The sequence below is a fragment of the Thermobia domestica genome, chromosome 7, assembly GCF_964235325.1.
Source record: "Thermobia domestica chromosome 7, izTheDome1.hap1.1, whole genome shotgun sequence".
Classification (NCBI taxonomy): Eukaryota; Metazoa; Arthropoda; class Insecta; order Zygentoma; family Lepismatidae; genus Thermobia; species Thermobia domestica.
The window spans coordinates 39,924,157-39,947,292 of NC_137460.1; the positions used below are offsets into that span (position 1 = coordinate 39,924,157).

At 36.2% G+C, this 23,136-nt stretch overlaps 1 long non-coding RNA gene across 6 annotated transcripts in view; it reads right to left on the reverse strand.

Moving 5' to 3' along the window:
- The window catches only part of LOC145690020 (uncharacterized), a 449,583-nt gene that overhangs the window by 184,558 nt on the left and 241,889 nt on the right, over window positions 1-23,136 (reverse strand). For all 6 annotated transcript variants that reach the window (XR_014132140.1, XR_014132139.1, XR_014132141.1 and 3 more), the window contains one exon: window positions 11,708-11,768. This is a non-coding gene — a long non-coding RNA (uncharacterized LOC145690020). The remainder of the gene's footprint in view (window positions 1-11,707; window positions 11,769-23,136) is intronic.

Genomic DNA, 23,136 nt, shown 5'->3' on the forward strand with positions numbered 1-23,136 from the left:
CCAAATCAAACTTGGGAAGGCATAGATGTATCTAACAGTATTGGAAGAAGCTACTTTGTAGACTAAATCATGCAGAAAAGGAGGCGTTGTAGATTGACAAGTCTCTGATGAGATACGAGGTGCATTCAAGTTATAATAAATATTTTGTTTCCTCGTTAACTAATCACACGAATACTATGAAAGCTATATCACTTCTCGACGTGATCTCCGTGCAGTCGTACGTCGACGCTATGATTCCATGGCAGCAGAGAACGCTTCTTTAGGAGTCTGTTTTGGCCACTGGAAAATCGCTAATGCAATAGCAGTACACGGTTAGTTCCTTTCACGGAGAGTGTCTTTCATCGTTGAAAACAGCCGAATGTCACTAGGAGTTGGTAGGTGAATAGGAAGCATGAGAAATAACTTCGAAGTTGTTGTCACGAAGAAACTGCTGTGTCACGTTTACCCGATACACTGGTGTGTTGTCTTGGTGGAAAACCACATTTGAAGCCTTTTTTGGCCTCTTTTCACGCAATGCTGAAAGGAGCTTCTTCTCTCGTAGCATGCACCTGTCACCGCTGTATCAATGCAATGAGTAATGACCACCATCATTTTTTCAGCACTGGCGCTTACCCAATATATATATATTTTTTTTTCAGTGAATCTGTGCGCTTCCATTGAGCAACTGGTGCTTCCGTTCAGGACTGAGAAACGGCATCCATGTCTCATCCATTGCCACAATCAAGAAAAGAAAGTCCCATTTATACCATCATCACGCGTCAATATTGCCTAAAAACATGCCACGCGCGCAGTTTCGTGGTCGTCTGTCAGCATTCGCGACACTCACCTGGAGGACATTTTCAGGTCTTTATGCAGAATTGTGTGCACAGATCCCATGGAAATGCCAACTTTGGAGAAGATATATTCCACACTGATTCGGCGATCCTCCAAAACAACGTTTTCCATTCGTTCGATCATTTCGTCAGGGCGGCTTGTGCGAGGCCGAGATTGTCTTGGTTTATTGTCACACGATGTTCTGCCTTCTTTGAACTGTCGCACCCATGAATGCACATTAGACACATCTACGACACTATTATTACATGTACCATTCAACTGGAAACTGAATTTCAGGCGGTGTCACACCATGCAAATGCAGAAAACTAGTATCGTAAGTATCAAAAACAATTATCATTCTCACTGCTGCCGCTTTAGTTCTAGTGATGTACAGTATTGCCATCTCTGTAACGCATTGACGAGTGCTCGCGTATTTTAAAGCAAACAACACGCTAGCGAGCACTATGTTACCAGTCCTGAGGGGGTAAAATGGAGGTGTTATAACTTAAATGCACCTCCTGCGTCACAAATTAACTCTTACTGTTAGTCACTAAGAGGTCAGAAAATGTAACATTAAAAAAAAAAAAAAAAAAAAAAAAGCAGTGACCTACCCCTACTAAGACGCTGGACAATATACTTGAAAATACGTAACACAATTATTATTCTAGCATCTTTTGTTATACGTTCCTCGAACTTTCTCTTATGTATAAAACTAGACAATTCATTTTTTAAAAACACAATTATATGTCAAAAAGCACTAAAATATAAAATTTGGATTGCGCTTCGGAGTAACTACAACTTACACCTTTTCTTGTTTTTTACTGTCCATTCTCACAGAATTCAATTTAACACAAGTTAAATCCTCTAAAATGGACCTGATAGAGGGTGAAGTACTCGTTACACCAAAGTGTACTCCATTGAAATGAATTGTGTGGTTTTATACATTAGAAGAAGTTCAAGGAACGGATATCAAAAGATGCTAACAAAACTAGAAAAAAAAACTATCAACAAAAAGACTATTTTATAAGTGTTTCTACATGTTACAATTGTAATTAAATAATTGGTAATGGTCATATGACACAAATATTTATTTGGGAAAGGATTACTTAGTATTAATCCTTACGCCACAGCATTTTTAGCTACCTGATATTCATAGACATAGTACACTGAAAATATAAAAATATCTTGCAGTCTCACTTTTTATGAAACAAAGTCCAAAATTAGAAACGAAATCACCGAGAAATGATAACTTCTTGCAAATTCATTTACAGTCCACAAAAAAGATAAGACAAACACTGAAATGTCTCCCTGGCAACCTCCCTCTTGCGACAAAGAAATTGACACGGTTGGCGTACACCCAGAAATTTTTGTTGAAGGTGTCTAATACTACAAAGCCACTACGTTATTCAACGGGTATTACTCTGCACTCAAAAAGACAGTAATTGTAAACTACTAACACCTATATCTTCAGGGAAAAAATGATAGAACTATATTGTTTTTATAAGCGTAAGAGTACAGAGGAAGTGTAAGATTAAATTTTCATGATACATCAATCATTTCCCTGTTAAACAAGTACAGTTTATTGAAAAAGTGTACAATATGTGAGTTAGGAAGTCTGCGGGGAGGGTTACAGATCCGGTGGATATTCTTGGATGCGTTCCTGTATATAGCTGAAAAATAGACTCGTTGCTATGTCTGCTCAGGGCTCTGTGCACCAGAGGTAAGAGTGCTAGCCACTAGATTAGGGAAGAAGGTTACCTTATAAATGAATTCGATCTTCGAAGCACGACAGATTGTGATTTTATGGTTAATGTCCTTTACCAACATTGAAAACGGTGATTTTTTTGCCCGAGCTTGTGTGATAATCAAATGAGCCCTGAAATAAGCCCGAATTACAAAAACAATAATCAACGCAAAATTGTATTTTTATTTACAACAATTAGAGGTTTAATTTTGCAGTTTGAAAGCTTACGTGATTCAAAGAGAATATCAAAATAAAGGTTATCATTTACACTTACTAGCTGTATGAATTCTCTAAAGAAAATGGTCATTTATATAAATTCCGTCTCCCTTAGCCTCGGTCTATAATCGTGGGACGTTAAACTAAATATTTCATTTCATTTATATGAATTCTCATGAAATGTCCAACTGGAAATGAGTACTCTAAATATTTAAACGAAAATGTCAATGTATCCAAATTCTTCTACAAATGAATGCGTACTGAACTCACTCAGATAGTCCTCAAAGCAGTCATTGTCGATTGCCGTGGAGAAAAAGAATGGAATCCACACTTTGGCTGCTCAAACTTTCACACTTTCACTGAGAGATAAGCTAACAAGGGACATCATCCAATTGTCTGGCTCGTTATGACAGAAATTTCTGCCATGGTGCATCTTTTTATTTTTCTATAATTTTTAAGAGTTATGTGGTTATTAGAGATTACTCCAGAAGTCCCTTACTACCCTTTGTAAACGGAGTCTTAATGGAAAAACAACCATGTAGATACATATAAGGCCTAGGGGGAAGTCGTATGGTAGGTATCACCTTGACGGCAGTCATCTTGAAAGATGACGGCAGTTCGTTGCAAGCCCGCAGAAGACTTTACTGCTCGTCCGAACTGGTTGATCTGTGACGCCCGCGAGAATCTGCTGCGAGTCTGTTGCGGGTCCGCAACAGACTTTTCTGCTCATCTGAACCGAGCCTTATTTCTGCTCCTCTCCACTACAGTTAGCTTTGCTCTCAACTGCACAATGATGATCAGATTTTGAATGTGGACGCCTTAAGTTACAAACTTGCATGTGCTTTAAAATTTCTCCAGAAAGAATGGTCCGATAAATATCACTGTACACTATATTTACAGTTAGACCCGAAAAAGCCGAGAAATATGGTTGTATATTTAAAAATTTACGGCCTGGGCCCGTGCAGACCTCTAGGTAGGTCTTCTCAAAATATTCTCTTCCATGTTGTAACTAATACATGTACCAGGTTTACTTGAAGTTGCTCCACGCGTTCCAGAGTTATGCTGGAACATACATACATACATAATACATTTTATTATATCCACTTCTTAAAAATCGATAGTTTTCAAGTACAAATTGATTTGCTATGTTCTTATTTCTGAAATCATCAGAGCTATTTTACATTTCTATTTACGAAACACCAGATAAATTGCACTGCAGTTCTATTTTCTTTTCCTGTGTTTCTTTTCCTCACTGAATATTGCATGTGTCATAACACTTGAGGATTAAGGGAAATTAAAGCATAAAACTACTTCATCAAATACTCTAGAAATACACAACTTTCATTACCCTTAATCCTGAAAGACCCTCACAACAGCGCCAAATCCTAGATACCATCAATAGCATGACCAATGTGCCAACATCACCTCAGATGGCCATTGCAAAGATAATTTATTTTAGTGTCTAAATATGACGAAAGGATAAACTAGTACCAAGACACGAAGAAATCAAGTCCACCAATTCGCGCTTATCGCACACGAAATCTAGCACGAAATACTTCTTCATCTTTGAACGTGGCACGTTAAATAATGGACGGGGCAAGCGTCTAAGATTATTACAGTAAAAAGAAAGAAAAAAGAAAAAAAACATAACGAGCGACCAACGGAAGGTGCTTGATAAGACGTTGTATTCTCCTACAACTAGTGGTTTTCTAGCACGAAAAATAAGGTTAAGGTCGAGAAGTTACTTCTAACATACATTAACGCTTGCTTTTACACAAACTGCTACTGCTACTATAATGCTGGATAATATAAAGAACTAAAGAAAGCAAGAGGAAAAATTGACTGTTGGTTGCTTTCTTATCTGATTTTCGTTTATAACCACAATTTTAGATTATCCTTCTCTAAGGCTTTCACTTGATACAAAATCGAGATCCCCCCCCCCCCTTTCAATACAATTTCACAATGGTCGATTTGGATCAACGATGTGCTTTACAACAGTGGATCCTCACCGGAGATACACGATCAAAAATACCAAAAACCCTTCGAAAATGAAATGAAATAGAATTTCCAGATTTATGTCCCATGGTTATGCACTTCACGCCAAATGAGACAGAAGGTTATAAGAATTAGTGGAATGTAAATGTTGAGGGAAAGGAAAAACACAGAGAAAGTCCACGGACATGATGTTGTCCACCACAAACTTACATGGCCTCAGATCGAATAAAAAACTCCTCGCACCAGAAACAAGCATGCTACCATTCAGCTATCATGCTCTATTCCCCTCCAAAATTAATTACAAAATTGGCTTCTGAGCATATTATTTTAATCAAGAGTTTAAAAATTTTATTCTTTCTGATTTACGCATCCGGTCCAATACAATTTATGGATTTACACATTAGGTCCAATACAATTTATGGAAACCTCTACATTATACAAGAAAGCATTCAACCACCTGCTCATGCAAATTCTCTATTGTCTTAGCTGACAGTAAACTGAAAGAAATGGGTATTTCTCATAGTTTATGCAACGATAAAGAATTTCACACAGCAAAAAGACAAATATTAAATTAGTTAATTAATATAATTATACTACACAGCCGCTGGATTGACATTTGTCGCAGTAAACGAGCAGGTACAAGTGAAAGCAGCGTTCAAGTCAAACATCAATTCGGATGCCACACGCACCAGTTAACTTCTGCGTTTGTATCCATTTCTTGCAACATTTTGATATAAAGTAGTATTTCTACCTTGTTTTAAGTTGGCCCGATAGTTTGGTTTCGCATAAGATGGCTTTACTAGCATTTACATGTATTTTTAATCGACTCAAAAAAGGAGGTTCTCAATTCAACCAATTCACATATATGCTCTAGATATGTTCATGCATAACTCTGACACGAGGTGCACTAATTTTTAATTTTAATTTCTTATTTGAAAAACTATAACTTTCCGATGGTCCCAAATGTTTAGGATCTGGTGGTAATCTTTGGAACTAAACTACGAAAAACCTCAACGGATGCAAGCACTAATATACTTTTAAGTGAGATTATGGTTGCTTAACAACACAGGGGTTGTGATGCAAAGTTTCAGAACACTGTAAAGACGCTATTTCACCGAAGCAACATTTGGGCAACATGAAGCATACGACAGTGACGAATGTGGCACTCAGGTTCAACCGAGGAAACGGTACGTCATGTAGTGTGCAACAGTGTAGTATGCCGCATGTCGTAACCTGTTAGGCCCACAGACTTGCCAGATGCTATAAAAATCTACTTGTCGAACACTGTCGGCCGGGATTTAACAAGGCGTAGATTGGTGCAGAAATCTGCGTTCGACAAAACGGAGTAGCACATTGAAAAACATTAGTTTATTGAAAATGAGCACAAAGCTCCGGAATTACGGAATGTTACCGCTATTGTATATAGAGTGAAGACAGAAATGCTGAAATGGCTCGCCAATAAATGATTATAAAGTTGAGAAACTGGATAATTCTTTTAAAAAAATGCGTTCAGTTATCCATCGAGAGCGCAAAAGAATTCAAAAAATAGTGGGAGGAAGCCCAGGCACATGGTGTTTGTTCACCACACAGTCCACTTGGTGCGAGCTGGGATCCATAGCACTAGAGGTGAAAGCTCTACCATTGAGCCACCCCATATTCTGTACTGGATGGAAACTTTACACCTTTTAAGTGTTTGCGTCTCCTGCATGTCCATTGTTTTCAACTTAAAAGTTCTTATTTAAACAACACTTAATGCCTATTAGCGTTTTCGCGACGAGGGCAAGAAACCTCACTCTAATGTTCCCATTAAACCCCAAACAATCAAGCAATTTACCTGTCCATCGATCAATCTTCTCTCTTATCAGGAAAATAAGTACTTTACTTCCTTTTCTGATAGTATCTGATAAATACAATGACAAATTGCCGAAACATTACCACAAAACATACTATTGAAATATATGAGACATGTACGGAAACTAAGAGGAGTTCTAAACCAAATCGTGAGTGGTCACGAAACGTGAGTTCACCACATCATCCCAGAATCGAAACAACATTCAATGGAGTGGTGGCACACAGAATATTCCACGAAGCAAGAGTTCAGAACCACAATGTCAGCACAAAAACTCTACTGCACAGTGTTTTGGGACAGGGAAGAGGATTTTGCTGGTTGACTTCGTACCAAGGGGTGAAACCATCAATGCAGAACGATACTGTAAGAGTCGGAGAAAATTTCGGCGTGCAATCCAAAACAAAAGGAGACGAATGCTCAGTTAAGGGTTTGACTTACTCCATTACGATGCTCGTCCCTATACTACTGGTCCCACCCAAACGTTAATCCGACAGTTCGGCTGGGAGCAGTTTGACCACTTGCAGTACAACCCCGACTTGGCGCTGTCTGACTACCACTTGTACTCGCAACTAAAGCGTGAGCTCAGCGATAAGCGCTTTGAAAGTGACGACGACGCAAAAACGTTGTGGAATTATGGTTGTTTTAACTAGCGAATGTTCCTTTGAAGAAGGTTTGGACGAGTTGGTCACCCGTTACGACAAGTGTTTGAACATTGGTAGAAACTATGTAGGAAAATAGTTTAAGATGTCCTCTTTCATGTAAAAATAAATTTGGTTTGAATAAACCGGTTTTAGAATTATTTTTTTCAAAACGGTACTTACTTTCCGGACATGCCTCATAGTTATTGCATTCGTAGAGTTTATTATTTGTTTACACTTATGAATATACTTGAGGAAAGGGTTTTTGTGCAGTCGAGTTATATATATATAACTGATTACCTTGGAAATAATCCATATTAATACCTGTGAAAATCAGCTTCAGATAAGAACTAAACCAATGATCTCTTTAACTGCAAGACGATAACACGATAAATTACTTCACTACACTCAAATCCTGTCGTCTTTATTTCTTACATAAATTTAAATTTTGAACATGGTTCCACATTATGAAAAACCAGACCGCTATAAACGTATGACATGTTACTACTTTCAACTGATACATGTGCTACCCTTTTTAACAGTAGATGAAAAGCATTTTTATAAAAATGTATCTGTGACAATATTTCAACGAGAATTTCAAACAAAAAGTGAAAAACAAAACAACAAAAATAAGTAGTGCGGAAATGGAAATTTTCAGCCATGCAGAACGAAACATTTCCTAGTTGCTTTTTTTAAAAAATAGTTTTATTTTCAGGTACAAAGGGAAACGTGCAGCTTCATTACATTTGGTTGAACGGTTTATGAATATGAAAGATAGATTCTTCAGTCATAGCGGCCAAGCAACCACTTCACGTGGAGAGGGAGAGGGCGAGTAATTCAGAAAAAAAAATGTTACGAAGAAACGTTCCATTCTAATGGCAAAGAGAAATTTTAAATTTAGGGCATTAGCCACTAATCTTGTTCCAGCATTTGAACAAATATAAAAATGTCTTCCCACTAAAGCATTATAGTATGATGTGATGTTTTTTACTCTTTTCCAACATATATTCTTCGAATAATATGAATCAAATAAACTGTCAAAACTGTAGATGAATTCACTATTATTGTTTTGTTGTTTGGGGTTTAGCGTCCTGTTCAGCAGTGAGACTGCATGAGACGGGACCTATAGTTTACGTGGAATCCGAATTACATGAGCTCTCGCTTGGAATCCAATACGTGGTTTTCGATATATATATATATATATATATATATATATATATATATATATATATATATATATATATATATATATATATATATATGCCGTTTTCAAGGTTCTTTTTAAACTAACTTAACTCCATTCTGGACGTACTGTAAAGACTGAAATAAATTATAATCTGATAGTGCCAGGTCCGAGCTATATGGCGGATGCATTAAAACCTCCCAGCCAAGTTCTCTTTCAATTTCTGATAAGTTGGTAAAAATGTATGCAATCTGGCGTTATAGGCGTGCCCTTTCTGTTGACCAATTTTATCCATCTCTTTTGAACTGCTAGGTGCACTAACGCTAGCTGTCGACAGTACGAATCTGAGTCTATCGTTCTGTCCGGTGACAGCAGCTCGTTATGCACGATGCCCTTCCAACTACACCAAATGCACAGCATAACCTTCCTGGGCGTCGGTGTAAGATGTGCGACTCGCTTCCACCACGATCTTTTCAGCATATTGTTGTCATAGATTATCCACTTTAAAAGTCATTCGTGATCAACCACTTAGCTCGAGTTCGTAACATTTTAATAGAGATTAGCAAATAGTAATGCGACCTAGTAAATATTTTTGAGTGAGATCATGGCACCCACATGTCGAGCTTCTTTATATTTATATATTTAAAACACAGTTCTGACCAGAAGAAAATGAATTATTTAATAACTATAGTTTTTTTTAATAATTCATTTTGTTCTGGTCAGAACTGTGTTTTAAATGTTATTGTGATTATCCAGAACCATGGAGTTCTATATACATACATACATACATATACATATACATATATATATATATATATATATATATATATATATATATATATATATATATATATATATATATATATAGTTAGCATTCTCTAAATGCTTTAACATTGTTTGGTTATGAATGTTCAGGTCATTGGCTATGAAATCGTTACTTACACGCCAATCTTTCTCAATTTTTGTCAGAATATCACCACTTTTTCTGATTGGCCGCCCACTCCGAGGACCATCTTGAACATTGAAATTTCCAAAACGAAAGCGACTGAACTTTGTTTTGACTGTTGCTTTTGATAACACATTGTAATGCCCCACGTTCCGATGGCAGTATGATTATTCAACGTGCTTTTTATTTATTTGCAATGAACAAGACTAAATTATCCGTCTAACTTTATTCTTAAGTTTCAACGTAATGTCAAAACGACATTAATTTTATCTATTGGCGAAAAGCACACATTTCTCCATCTTACACTTTTGTCATACAAAAGAAGAAGAAAGTAAAAAATACCTATTACTTAAAATATAGACTGAAAAAATTAAACTGCATGAAACAGATTTTACTTCAAAAGATTAAAGCAAAATACTGTTTCATTATTAAATAATGCAACTGAATATTCTAAGAATTCAGATATAAATTATTTTTAAGTGAAAATGTAAGATGTATTTCAACATTATGGAGAACTAACATCTAAACCAGTCCCAAGTTCTCAATAGCAAAATCTGATGTATTCACACGTAATTTTAAATTTTTATTTAAGCTTTGTCAAAATTCTAAATAAATGATGACCCGTTATCTGTCGCAAAACCAGCAGATGACCTTGCAAGTATTACCAACTTTTCTACTTAAGACGTTTCATGATAATAAAGTCAATGACTGTGGTGAAGATGCCTGAAGTCGACTAGGATATATCTATACTAATGCCACATTGACTTGATCCCTAGTCTTCCGTTGCAAGCGCTGCTATCGGCTGAAGGAATTCCACTCGCTTTCTCTCGCTTAGCAACAGCTGAACCCTTATTGGCTCAACGCGTGAGGGTGTGAGCTTTAGTTCGCATTTTTCCCACGGCTCAAGACATTTTGGCGGCACAATACATTCAGATTTCTTCTCTAGTAGCATCTTACTCTTGGGAATCTTATGCTGAAACTGTATTTTTTTTAATTGCTTGATGTTAATGTTGATTTATGCGTCAAATAAAGCAATGAAGAGATTCGAAAGCATGAAAATATATTTACGAGGTGTGATCAAAAAATACGATGGATAATTTTATTAGAAACAAATAAGCTTTCATTGAAATTAGATTTAATCTCCTTCAAAGTACTGTCCTTAGCTAGCAATGCACTTAACCCAACATTAAACCCATGACTCTAAGCACTTCTGAAAGGCTTCTTTTGGAAGGGTGTTCAGCTGCTTTGTCGTGGCCCTCTCAATGTTACGAATGGTGTCAAAATGTTTTCCTTTAAGCACGGTTTTAATTTTTGGGAAGAGCTAGAAGTCACATGATGCTATATCTAGAGGGCACACCGAATGTGGATAAACAGGAATCTTTCTCGACCAAAAATTCGCGGATCAAAACAAAATGGGGCACAGCGCGTTTTCGTGAAGAAGAAGGAAGCCATTTGCTCATTTTATCGGCGGTTGAAATGCTTCTCACAGACCTATACGAGTTGTTTAGTTCTTCGGAAAGCTCTCCAGTAGTCATTTGTCTGTTTGAACAAATCACTTGTGCCACTTTTTACACGCTGTTTTGACGTCGAAGGACGTATCCGATCGTTGCTCGTTTTCAACTGACACCTTGCAGCTTTTGAATCGCTCATATCACTTGATCGCCATACACTGATCTTGACATTTCTGAGCTTCTTTGGGACTTTTTGCAGTTTAGAATAAAACTTAATGTTGGCGCGCGATAGATACTCTTAACACGTTCTCACTCTTCTACCTCTGGAAGCCAACTAACATGTCACAACTCGTTCATACTAGACACTAACTGTACCAAACGTTTAGGCTACCGGGCTTACTAGTTGAAATGGATGCTACATCGATAGATGGCACTGTGCAACTACATTTACGTTACTTTTTTTTATCACACCTTGTATTTATATTACTAAAAATTATATTATTAAGTTTAATGAATATTGCATGCTAATAATAAATAATAATTCAATAGAAATAAAATAATGAAAAGTAATGATAAAAAAGCCTACGATAGCGAATATAATGCACAAGCAATACGGTTAATTAAAGCGATATACTAATCAATGCTATTTCCTAATTATTATAGGATGAGCATTACAAACTATCAACAACCAACATATATAATATTACAATCGAAATGCTAACCATAACTAAATAGCTCAGTTATAACTGTGTTTCAAACCTACAGAATTACTAATCTATTTACCACCACCTCTATTGAAATGAATAAATCTAATAACCAGTATCTAACTAATAATACTAACTACTGAGAAACAACTTATCTGTATTACTTACCTTATATTATGTTGCCTTGTACATCACTGAAACTTCTGCTTATCGACGAATCAAAGACAATCTGAAAGAGGAAAGAGAATAATTAAGTATGGTGGATAAATAATGTGATACTATGTTACATTTATGTGTATGTTTATGTTTTGTGTGTGTATATTTTTGTATTAACCAATTTTATTACAAGTCTAATCGAATAATATGTTGTATTCTGAACACTGTTTTGATAATGTATGTTCTTTCTAAATGCAGCTATTACATATGTTCGATTCCTTGGGGGTACAGACCCTCCACATTCCGAATTTGAATGTTATTGTTGTTTGGAGCTACCCTCTAAGCCAGTGGTTGTCAACCTAATTCCTATTACGACCTCCATTTTATCACACCCTTCTGCCAGCGACCCCCTTAAAATTTCTGGCTTGTAGGGTCTAATAAGCTTGTGTGGGATTTTTAATATACCTACTGCGGAGATCTCACGATATCGACGCTTTTCTATAATAGTAGAATCAATTTCTTGTATAGTGGATAAGGTAACTTCCCTAAGAGCGAATAGATTAAAACCAAATTTGGTCCGTTCATTCATATTATCGAATCCAATTCGTTATACTTTTTCAAAATGGTGGGCATTTGAAAACGTTAAGACTTCGTAACTTCTTTAATTTTGGGCCATATGATAAAAAAAAAATAAAGTGTTTTCTAATTTCGGTTTAAGAAAACTTGGACAGTTGTTATAAAAAAAAAAAAAAAAAAGAGTATTTTAAATGACTTGATAAAGTCCGTCACGAAGACTGAACCGAAGATAGTACTCTAATGAAATCACACCATGTTAAGGTATCTTCATTAGCTTTCAATTTTAATTGTATTTCAATATGCAGTTCTCATTAGTTTCATATCGTACCCCTTTCATTTAAATTGGTTTTTAAATAACTCTGCCACCTGTTGAAAATATTTAATAGACTTATATTTTGTTGTTCTTAACAGTATGCATAAAAATAAATATGCCTATCGAAACAAAATTCAAAATAATACTTAAAAATATTTTCCGGTATTAGATTCTAATTGCACTTATCTCTTCCGCTTATCTTCGTGACCCCCAGGTTGAGAAACCCTGCTCCAAGCTGATGACTCGGGCCGTTTAAAGTCGCCAATCGCGGATCTTTCGGGCTTCACATAGGATGACTTTTATATTCAACTCATTTCCGTTGCGTTACTAACATCAGAAGCTACTCATTTTTATCGTCGACTTCTATGTTGAGACTACTAAGTATAGTATTACAGAATTGACGAGGGGAGTACGCTAGAGTATCACTACAAGTTTCTTCTCGGGCCTGAGCAGCATTACTCCTTTATCGAAATAAAATAGTAAAATGTATCGTGCTTTGCGGAAATTTAACTAATCTTAACGGTGCATATATTACAACTGGTTATAAGAATGTCAGCACAATAACAAATGACGTTAGACTTGACTCGCTGCGACACATACCCTGAGATTTGGAACACTAACGTCATCTCGTGCGGAAAAGATTCACAATTTTTAGACTACCTGATACATACTCCAAAGAGGATTTTGCTTAGGGGACTTGTATATCTTCCTGTCTAGTTTCGCTCATTCTTAAATGAATCAAGCGTCTTAAGTAGGGCTGATATCGAAAAATATCGAATATCAAAAATATAGGAATATCAAACAATCGATCAGTTCTCTTTTCCGATATCGATCGATATATATATAGAGCACAACTCTATTCGCTCAATGATATTTGATGAAGAGAAAATATTTTTTAACGCACTGCATAGATATGGGATCTCCATGGGATTTCCAAGAAATAAACTGGAAGTTATTAGGAACAAGTTAGGTTCTCTGCGATACGGAATCCATATATCAACCAAAGAGAGAATTTTGCTAACAGCTTACAGGAATTTGAGCCAACTTTCAGCAATCTTTTGTCAGGCTGAAATTTTTAAAAATGTATTATTCTGCTGATGGAACAGTTTCATTAATGCATCCTGAAACAACAGTCAATGTAATAAAAGTCAAGGTAAAAGTAATTTGAACCTTAAAGTGAATAACATGGCGAAGATCCTTTATCTCACGGAGACTGCATATGTTGCTGTAAAATACACGTGCTGCGAGATGACTACGTATAGTCAATTTTAATTAAGTTTTGAATATGTGTTGTACGAAACAGATAGATTGATTAATTTTGAGTTTAACGTCCCGTTCAGCAGCGAGGCTATATGAGACGTGGACCTACTGATTAACGTGGAATCCGAACCAGATGAGCTCCCGCCGGGAATCGAACCCGGATCTCCCACGCCAAAGGCGCGTACGCTAACCGCTTAGCCACGAAGGAGCTCTACGAAACAGATAGAAATTTGGTTGGAAAGTGACTACTTAATCTAACTAAATATAAGCACTCATGACTATTACTTCTATTTCATATCTTGTTACGAATTTTAATCCATAAACAAATCAATCTCAATTTTTCTACAGCACTATAAAAAAAACTATTTGGGCGTATTAGTTTTCTGAACATTTCCTCTCAACTCTACATTCTTAACTCCAAAATTACAGGTACATGAAAGAGAAAAAAATCTTGATAGGTTTGTTGAAAAACAGAGATACTACCTTCCACTTTGGAATCTTTCCTTGCAAACTTGTTTATGATTATGAAGTCAATTTGGCGAGGGCTGGGGTCGAATTAGGGGCCCCACGGACCAGAGGTAAGCGTTCTACTACAGAGCCACTGCAGCCTCAACAGCACTATATCATAACATGGAATGTCCACAGGTTTATTCTTTCATAATGTTTATTAGAACTATTCACTATGATTAACATCTTGTTAAAAATACAGTTCTTATGTGTGAAGTAAACTTAAGAGGCTTCATCCCGGCGGAATTTAAATACTGCTAATTTTACAGTAATTATGTGATATCGTCCAATAGACGAAAGAAAATCGAAATGTGGACAAGAGCGCCCTAGACAATATTATTTTGCGTGAGGTACCGTTATCACAAGTCACCTAGTAGCTTTCCGTTTCCAGCCGTTTAGAAACGCGAAAATAAATACCGATTTTCAAAATTGTTCGAAATCGAAAGCAGATAAGTGAGTCGTGAAAACGGTATTTCATGTAAAATGATATTTTCTAGGGCGCTCTTGTTCCATATTTCGATTATCTTTTATCTATTGGAAGATAATACATAATTACTGTAAAATTAGCTGTATTTTAATTTCGCAGGGATGAAGCCTCTTAAGTAAAACTAAATATATCGGCCACACATCAGGAAGGGTACTGCAAAACAACTTACTTTAAAAGAAAGAGAGAAAGAAAGAGGTCTAAATCAGATGCAGCTTAACTGCGAAAACAAGGAGTCCAGGACAGCGTCAGAATACTGAACTATCTAACACACACAAGGTAGACAACCTCTCCCCAGTATGCTGTTTTAGAAATTTCACTAAACTTGACCACTGCCAAGAGGGTAATACAACACAGACATTGCCAGGTTATGAATATTTTAAACAAACTGGAGACCAGAAACAACCACAACATTTTACATTATCCTCCGCCAGCTCCGCGCGCCCCGGACACTCTGAAACTCTCCTATGAAAATGAACAAAAAAAAAAAAAAAATCTTGAAGGAAGAAAAAAACCGTACAGCACTATGCACTAGCCATAAAGTTTTAACATTCCCACTTGGATACAAGTCTCTTCTAACAGTTTCTCACCATAATTACAAGTAGATAATTCGTCCAGTCTCTGCTTTGTTTGGCATAATCGGTTCTAAATGGTTAATTCCTCCAAAATGGTTAATTTCTACGAATATTAATGCTTATTTCGGCCCCTTGAAGGTAAAATGGTGTGTTCATTGACGCTGAAAAGAAAACAGTCTTTAACAGTAACGTTAATTATCAAAAATAACCATTTTTGCTGTTTTTCTCAAAATAAGCAAAATGTAGATATCTACTTCCTTTTACCTTTGGCCGGCCGATTATGCCTTGAACTCGAGTACAACTAATTATACGTAGCAGTCAAAAAACTCTTAATCTATATAACAAGTAAGTGTCACGTCTACACTACGTGAAGAAATTTGGTTTGTATGGCGTAACATTTTTTCAATTAGTATTAAAACCGGAAGTGGTAGCAGAAGTCTACTAACTCCAGTTTAAGTACAGAGATTAAAGTGGAAATTGAATTTATTTTTGGGACGTGTAATTGATGACAGAAAAATGTTTCTCGGGTATCTATTACGGTTTTTATTCTATGACAATCAATGTTAAAACTGTGGGGGTTGATTTCTACCACTTCCGGTTTGAATAGGAGTTAAAAGCAAAGATTATATCTATTTTCAGAACGCTAAATCGATTTCAAAAAATCTGTTCTCCCGTTTCTCTCTCTCTCTCTCTCTTTATATATATATATTATCGAAATCGGCAGGTTGTAGTGAATTTCTACCAGGGTTGGTTGGTTTAAACCAGCTTTAAAAAAAACTGGTTTAAGCCACAAAAAAAGAAAAAGAACGAAAACCTGGTTTAAATCGTGTGAACTTCATGGTGACGTTTCCACATATCAAACCATCTGCATTTGTTTTATCTCCTTTTAATCAGTGTCCAATGTTCAATTCTCGGTGGAACCACAACCACAAACCTCCTCTCCAGTGTAAACAATGTAGCGGTTTGGATGTCACTTTAAGCGAAAGAAAGTATTCTCCTTGATAACCTCAGTATTACGTAAGGATGTTGAGATTAAACATACAAAACGAAGCTCAATTGTATATTTCTGCTTGCCTGAATGTTTGTTGTTCTACAAAGAAGCAAGTGTTGCTTAAATATATTGATAGACACTGGCAAAATGTATCGACTGCCTACGTAGTTTCCAACATTAGCTTGGATTGGACTTTGTTTTTAATTTTATTGAATGATATCTGCATACTAAATTTGTAATTTAATACCTCAGTTTTAGCGTACTGATTATGATACATTGACCTTAAAATTTTACATGCAAAGCAATAACGGGATTTGCTTTGCATTTAAAGTAATAACAGGATTTTCCCAATGGCTAAGGCGGGAGTTCCCCAATTTACATGTAATTCTGCATAATGGTTTCACTTCTGTAACTGTTTTATCTTTCTGTCCTGAAATGACTTTTGAGAATTATACTAACAAGTATGTAAAGATCAGCACAACGTGTTTTTATCAAGAGTCCTTCGTGAGTGAGTCGGCAAACTCATCACATTTGTGGTCAATTAGTCCCGGTTTCGAGTCCAAATGGAGAACAATTTCTCTCGGATGTAAGTCAGGAAGCGATTTGGATTGCGCTTTAAGCTTATGTGACTCCTTCCTGCATAACCCTGTTGTTTCATAAAAACACCAAGGCGAAAAAAACTTATTTCTGTCCATATGTATTTAATACATAGAGCAAATTATTTAAACCAAAAAAAAAAAAAAAAAAAAAATCTGGTTTAAACCCAAAACCGGGTTTTTTGTTGTTTTTTTCAATAAAAACACGGTTTTTGCCAACCCTGATTTCTACCACCTTCAGTTATAGTACAGAGGAGTTAAGGATAAAGATATAATGTATTCTTGTGACGCTTAATGAATTGCAGTGAATAGCTTTGTCGTATCTATTACCGTTTTTACTCTACAGTGATTTTCGTTAAAACCAGACGTGGTTCACTTTTTGCACTTGTGATTTTAATAAAGAGATTAAAGTTGAGAGGAAATGTACTGGGGTGTATAAAAATACTGAAACACTCCCGTGAAATGTATACCTGTGGCACTGTCATGTATGCCCAGTTCAACACCTATACAGTCCCTTAACACGTGATAAGATACATTTTAAATCCAGACAGTGTTCTGTGTATTTACCAGGAATCATGTCAGAGCTGACGGAATTTCAACGAGGCCAAATTGTTGGAGCTCGGATGGTGAGTGTATCAGTGAGCAAAGTACTGAAAGCAGTCTTTCTTCTATTTATTTATTTATTTATTTATTTATTTAAAAAAAAAAAACCTAAAAGATAGGATGTACAACACTGACTCCATGTTAACTGATCACAAGACTGGACCTGGTCGGATAACGAAAAAAAAACATTTCATGGCTCCTAAGTTATATACCATCTTTATAATGTTTTTTTAAAGGCTTATAGTATTATAACTGAACAAATTTAATTTCTCAAAATCAGTAGTTTCGCCCACAAGATGCTCCAGTGACATTTAGTTGGACGAGATATTATATACTACATAAAACACACTAGAGTAGCGCACAAAACCACTCACTTATTTACAATGTATGTGTACTGATGGAAGAAAAACACTAAACTGAAAACTGAGCTTACGATACTGAATGAAGTACAATACTGTATTTATTATTGTTGTGGTGCTCTGAGCGCGGCTGATAACGAAAATTACCTATTTATTGGGAAGGCTGGTATTAAGCCGACGGACAGTAACGAGAGAGTCTACTGTACTATCAAAATAACCACCAGAACCAATACTCGGGAGTGAATTAGAAAAGTTACTTTCCCAATCATGATTTGAACCTAACGTCGGAGATGACGTGTGTCTATAGAATGAAACTCATCATGTGAAGTCCAACACCGTAATACAGAAGTCAGAACATACCTACATTCTGTTTGAAATCTTCGGAATCTTTCAGTTTAACGCCCCACGTTTATGCCCTTTAGGCTAAGGCAGAGATGCAAATAACAACTCACCCACTCGCCCGGGGCAAGTAGTTCATCGGTGCAGGCGAGTATTTAATATTATACTGAAGATAAGTAAATGATTTCTATTGTAGGATGTAGGCTAGTAGCTTTCTTCTTGAGCTAGTAAAATTTTGTTGCTTATTTGCATCCCTGGGCTAAGGTAAACGATGATTAAGGCAAATGAATGATGATGTAAGAATTGGTGGAAAGAGAAAATGGGACGAAACAGAAGTACCCTGAGAAAAACCACCGATACGATGTTGTCAAACACAAATTTACTTGGCCAGGGATCGAATCACACACCAGAGTACTCGACCACTGAGTCACCATATCCCTCATCATTCTATTCGATTATAACTGGTTTACTTGGCACGAGACAGTAGGTGTGCACTTTTTCTAGATTCATCCCGGATAAGAGATCATTAGCGTGGCATATTATTCTAAAATGAAGAGTTTTACCATACCTTCTCAGTTTACAGTTTTATTAGAAATGACTACTGCACTCAAAGAAGTGGTCACGTTTCAAGTCAGAATACATGGAAGCTGTATGAATAATGACGTAACAGTACTTCACGGCTGGGAACTGTTTCGGACATTTTGATTGACTAAATTAATCTCTGTTTCAGTTTTCTTCACTGATCATTTCATCCTCATTAAAGAATGAGATGCTGTTACTCGTACAGCTTCCATTTACTCTGTTATATGTGATAAGCATGTACAGGGTGTCCGAGAAGTCCTTCCCTGATTACAGAAATTGATAACTCAGGCTAGAAATAAGATAGAAATATGAAACTGGTGTTGAATTGTTTACAAACTATAAAAGTTTTGGTCACATCAGTACACTTCCACATGAGCACCCTTGGTAGCACGTAGCACATCTAGGCGATATTCAATTTCCATCCACACATTAGCCAACATCACTGGAGGGATCGATGCAACGACTGTGGTTATTCGTTGCTGCAGGGTTTCAAGATCTGGTACACGTGTTCGGTAAACGTTTGTGTAAAATGTCATGGATAGAGCTTTTTGGCATCTGTAATTCACGTGAGGCCCTACGCACCGATTTCTTAGGACTTCTCAGAAAAGACTGCCGCACAGCCTCCACCGTGTCTGCTGAGGTTCTTGGTCGACCAGACCTCGGAAGGTCAGCAACCGACCCTGTGTTCTTGAACTTCTCATACCAGGCTTTAATGCTCTTGACATCAGGTGGAGTCCTCCCAAATGTTGTCTGGAACGGTCTCTGCACCGTGGTTGGTGATCGTGTCTCATGGTACCACAGGACACACTGTGCCTTCTCCTGGTTGGTTGGCATGGCTTCTTGGGCTTCTTACTTACGTACTGCAAACCTAAAACAAAAAAAAACAAAAAAAATTGAGACTTGGTAAAACAGAACAAACCTAACACAGACAAAAACTTTAATAGTTTGTAAACAATTCAACACCAGTTTCATATTTCTATCTTATTTCTAGCCTGAGTTATCAATTTCTGTAATCAGGGAAGGACTTCTCGGACACCCTGTACCTCTTCGTGGACAAGTTACTAACAAGCGTGCTTTCTGTGCGCGGCCCAGATTCAATCCCCGGTACAGATACCTCCGAATGCTGGTTCGGAGAGTAACGTTGGATAAAATATCTTCAAGCAAATATAAGCACTTTTATACTTTTGACGTAAAAATTTTAAAATATCTGCGACATATGATTTACAATGGATTGATAGATGGTCCTAGTGTCCACCAAATACCAGAGTAAATGGAAGGTATACGAGTAATGACATAGCAGCCATTTTCGGAGTATCTGGAAATTGTTTCGGATATTCTGATTTGTTAAACGCTTATCTGACGTTCTTCGTTGATCACTAAATTCTCAATTGGAGAATGGGTTAGTATTACAACTTCCGTTTACTTTCTCAAAAATTAAAAATTGTTAATAAAACGAAAAAGTGACTGAAAATGACTCTAATGCAATTAAAGTATTATCTGTTATCTACACAATCAACAGATATTCACCTGATCAGCGTGCTCTATCCCACTAGCGCAAATCCCGAGGAAGATGAGGGGGACATGCAACTTCCAATCTTGGAACTGAGGGGGACTGTCCCTCCCAATAATCCGATTTGAAATTTGTTTTTTGGGGGAGAAAGGTGATGATTTGTGTCCGATTGCCACAAAGGAAACTTAAATTAAATTGATGTGCCTCAGAATAAGCCTCAAATCTGCCACCTCCCAATGCTGGAAACAACTCTACTCCCCTGATCCTCCACAGCACTGTTTTTCAGCTTCATAAATATTTTGAACATCGCTTAAAAAAAAAGAACGGTCTTATCAGTGTCCCCTCCCTCCAATGTTGAAGACAGATTTGCGCCTCTGCTCTCTCCAAAGACATATCACGAAAGATTTATATAACCTCAAGCGGGGGCGTTCAGCCAATTAGAGCAGGGATAGAATCGACAATTTCAGGAGGCAAAAAATTACAAATACCTCGTATATAAAGCTAAGTAATTATGGCTTAACTAAATATACATTTACTAACACGTATTAATTAATAATGATCAAAAAAGAAGGCAATCTATTACTTTTATAGCATAAAGAGACAAATCGTTAACAACCATTTATCACTGGAGTTTAAATTACATTTCGCATACAATTTAACACCATTTTATTTATTTAATTTTCATACGAAAAGCGATTTAATGAAAACTAAATAAACATGATCTGATGTGATAACGGCTCCTATATAATGAATTCTCACGATTCATTAATTTCTTTCTTTTCTTTTTTTAAAAAAAAAAACTAAAAATAAATAAATAAAAATATTAAAAGGAAATTATATATATACTGAAATAAACCAGTTCAAGTCTTGATTCCTTTGCGCGCACCTTTTTTGTTTACTTTTCTACTTTTTATATTTCTAATAATTTACAATATATTTTCTGATCTTTCATATATATTTTACGCATATCAGTATCAGCACCCTAGACAAAAGAATACGAAAAATAAATTTAACTAATTAATCATCATAATTTTTAGACATTAGAGTCTCGTTCACATATCTTGGCGTTAACATGAACTCATACCTACCTCTTTTTCTATTAGTTCATCATTTATTTATTTTAGTTCTGAATATATAAAAATTCCCATGAACAAGGCTTTCTCAAACTGTAGTTTATTTTTGTTTGGCTTTGTGGTCCTCCTACATTGAACATTATTTTTAAAAAAAAATAAAAAATAAAACTCAAGTGATTTCGTAATACACGCTATAGAAAAAATCTCAAACATGTATATATATATATAAAATTGAATATGGTAAGAATATACAAATGCTAGTAGCTTATTAGTACTCATAAAGTGTTTCGTGTGAAGTATTGTACTGTATGGGTCAGAAATACGGAAATTACGGTAAAATGATAAACGACTGGAAGCTTTCGAAATGGGAGTGTGGAGAAGAATGGAGAATATTAGCTGCGTCGAGCAAAAAACAAATGAGAGAGTGTTAGAAATGGTCGGAGAGAAAAAGAACAATTTTCAATATTAAGAAGAGGAAGAGAAACTGGTTGGAAGATAGGATAAGAAGGAACTGCATCATAAAGGACGTGCTAGAGGGTACGGCGGCAGGAAAGAGGGAGAGGACGAAGGAGACTACAATTAATGGACGATATCAAAACAGAAAAATCGTACATGAAAACGAAGAGATTAGCGGAAGACCGTGGAGCATGGAGGTTTCTCAGTTGCAGGAAGTGACCTACCAATAATGACAGAATACCTATGATGATGATGACTAGGTTATTTAGATGTATCATTATTAAATATTCTTAACAGCCTTCAATTATTTAACTAACAATAGTATTATCTTCTATTGGTTCCAATATAAAATTAGGAGAATGTTAATTACTACAATTTTAAAAACATAAACATACTGGTATGTGGATTTAAAACATCAAAACTCTACAATATATAATAAAAGTGGTCCTCACTTGAAAAATGATTTTAGAAATGCTGATGCACATGTACACACACAATATTTGCTTTCGAAGGGGTTCAGAGTAAGGTGCAGGGGTGTCATTTCAGACTTTGCTTGAGGGAGGCAAGAGCACCACCGACATAAGACTTCCACGTTTTGTACCATTATATTAATAAACAATCGATTAAAGTATATGTATTCCTCAAACTCTTGGGAGAGGGCAATTGCCCTTCCTGCCCCCCTTGGTAAGGTGGTCCAGAAAACATTCTGACTAATAAAAGCGGTCACCACTTGAAAAAAAATGGTCTGTGGCATTGTTCCTAAAACATCAAAGATTAGTGCACATTACTAAAAATACCACTGAAGAGAGCGTGTAGCCGGTTGTGGAAAAACTGAAGGATAAAAATGAAAAACAGTTACTTGTGCAAGGAAGATTTAATAACGCTGTTGCGTTCAACTGAACTCAACCTTGGATTTCATCACGTTGCCGTTAAAGCTGACAGCATTATTGTTTTGTTTTTTTTGTTTGTTTTTTTTTTAATTTATTTATTTTCACACGACTTACTTTTCCGTTGTCCTAACAACTATCTGCCGATAAGCATAGAAACTTTTCAATGTGGTCATAGCTTTCTTATTAGACTTCCAAATAATGCATTGCTTATGCCAGATCAGTATACTTATTTCAAAGCTAACACTGGAGAATTCAAAATGGCTGATCTTTATTTTTTTAATCTAAATCATTTTCCGCTTTTTTGTATATTGCTTCCATCTGTTGTCA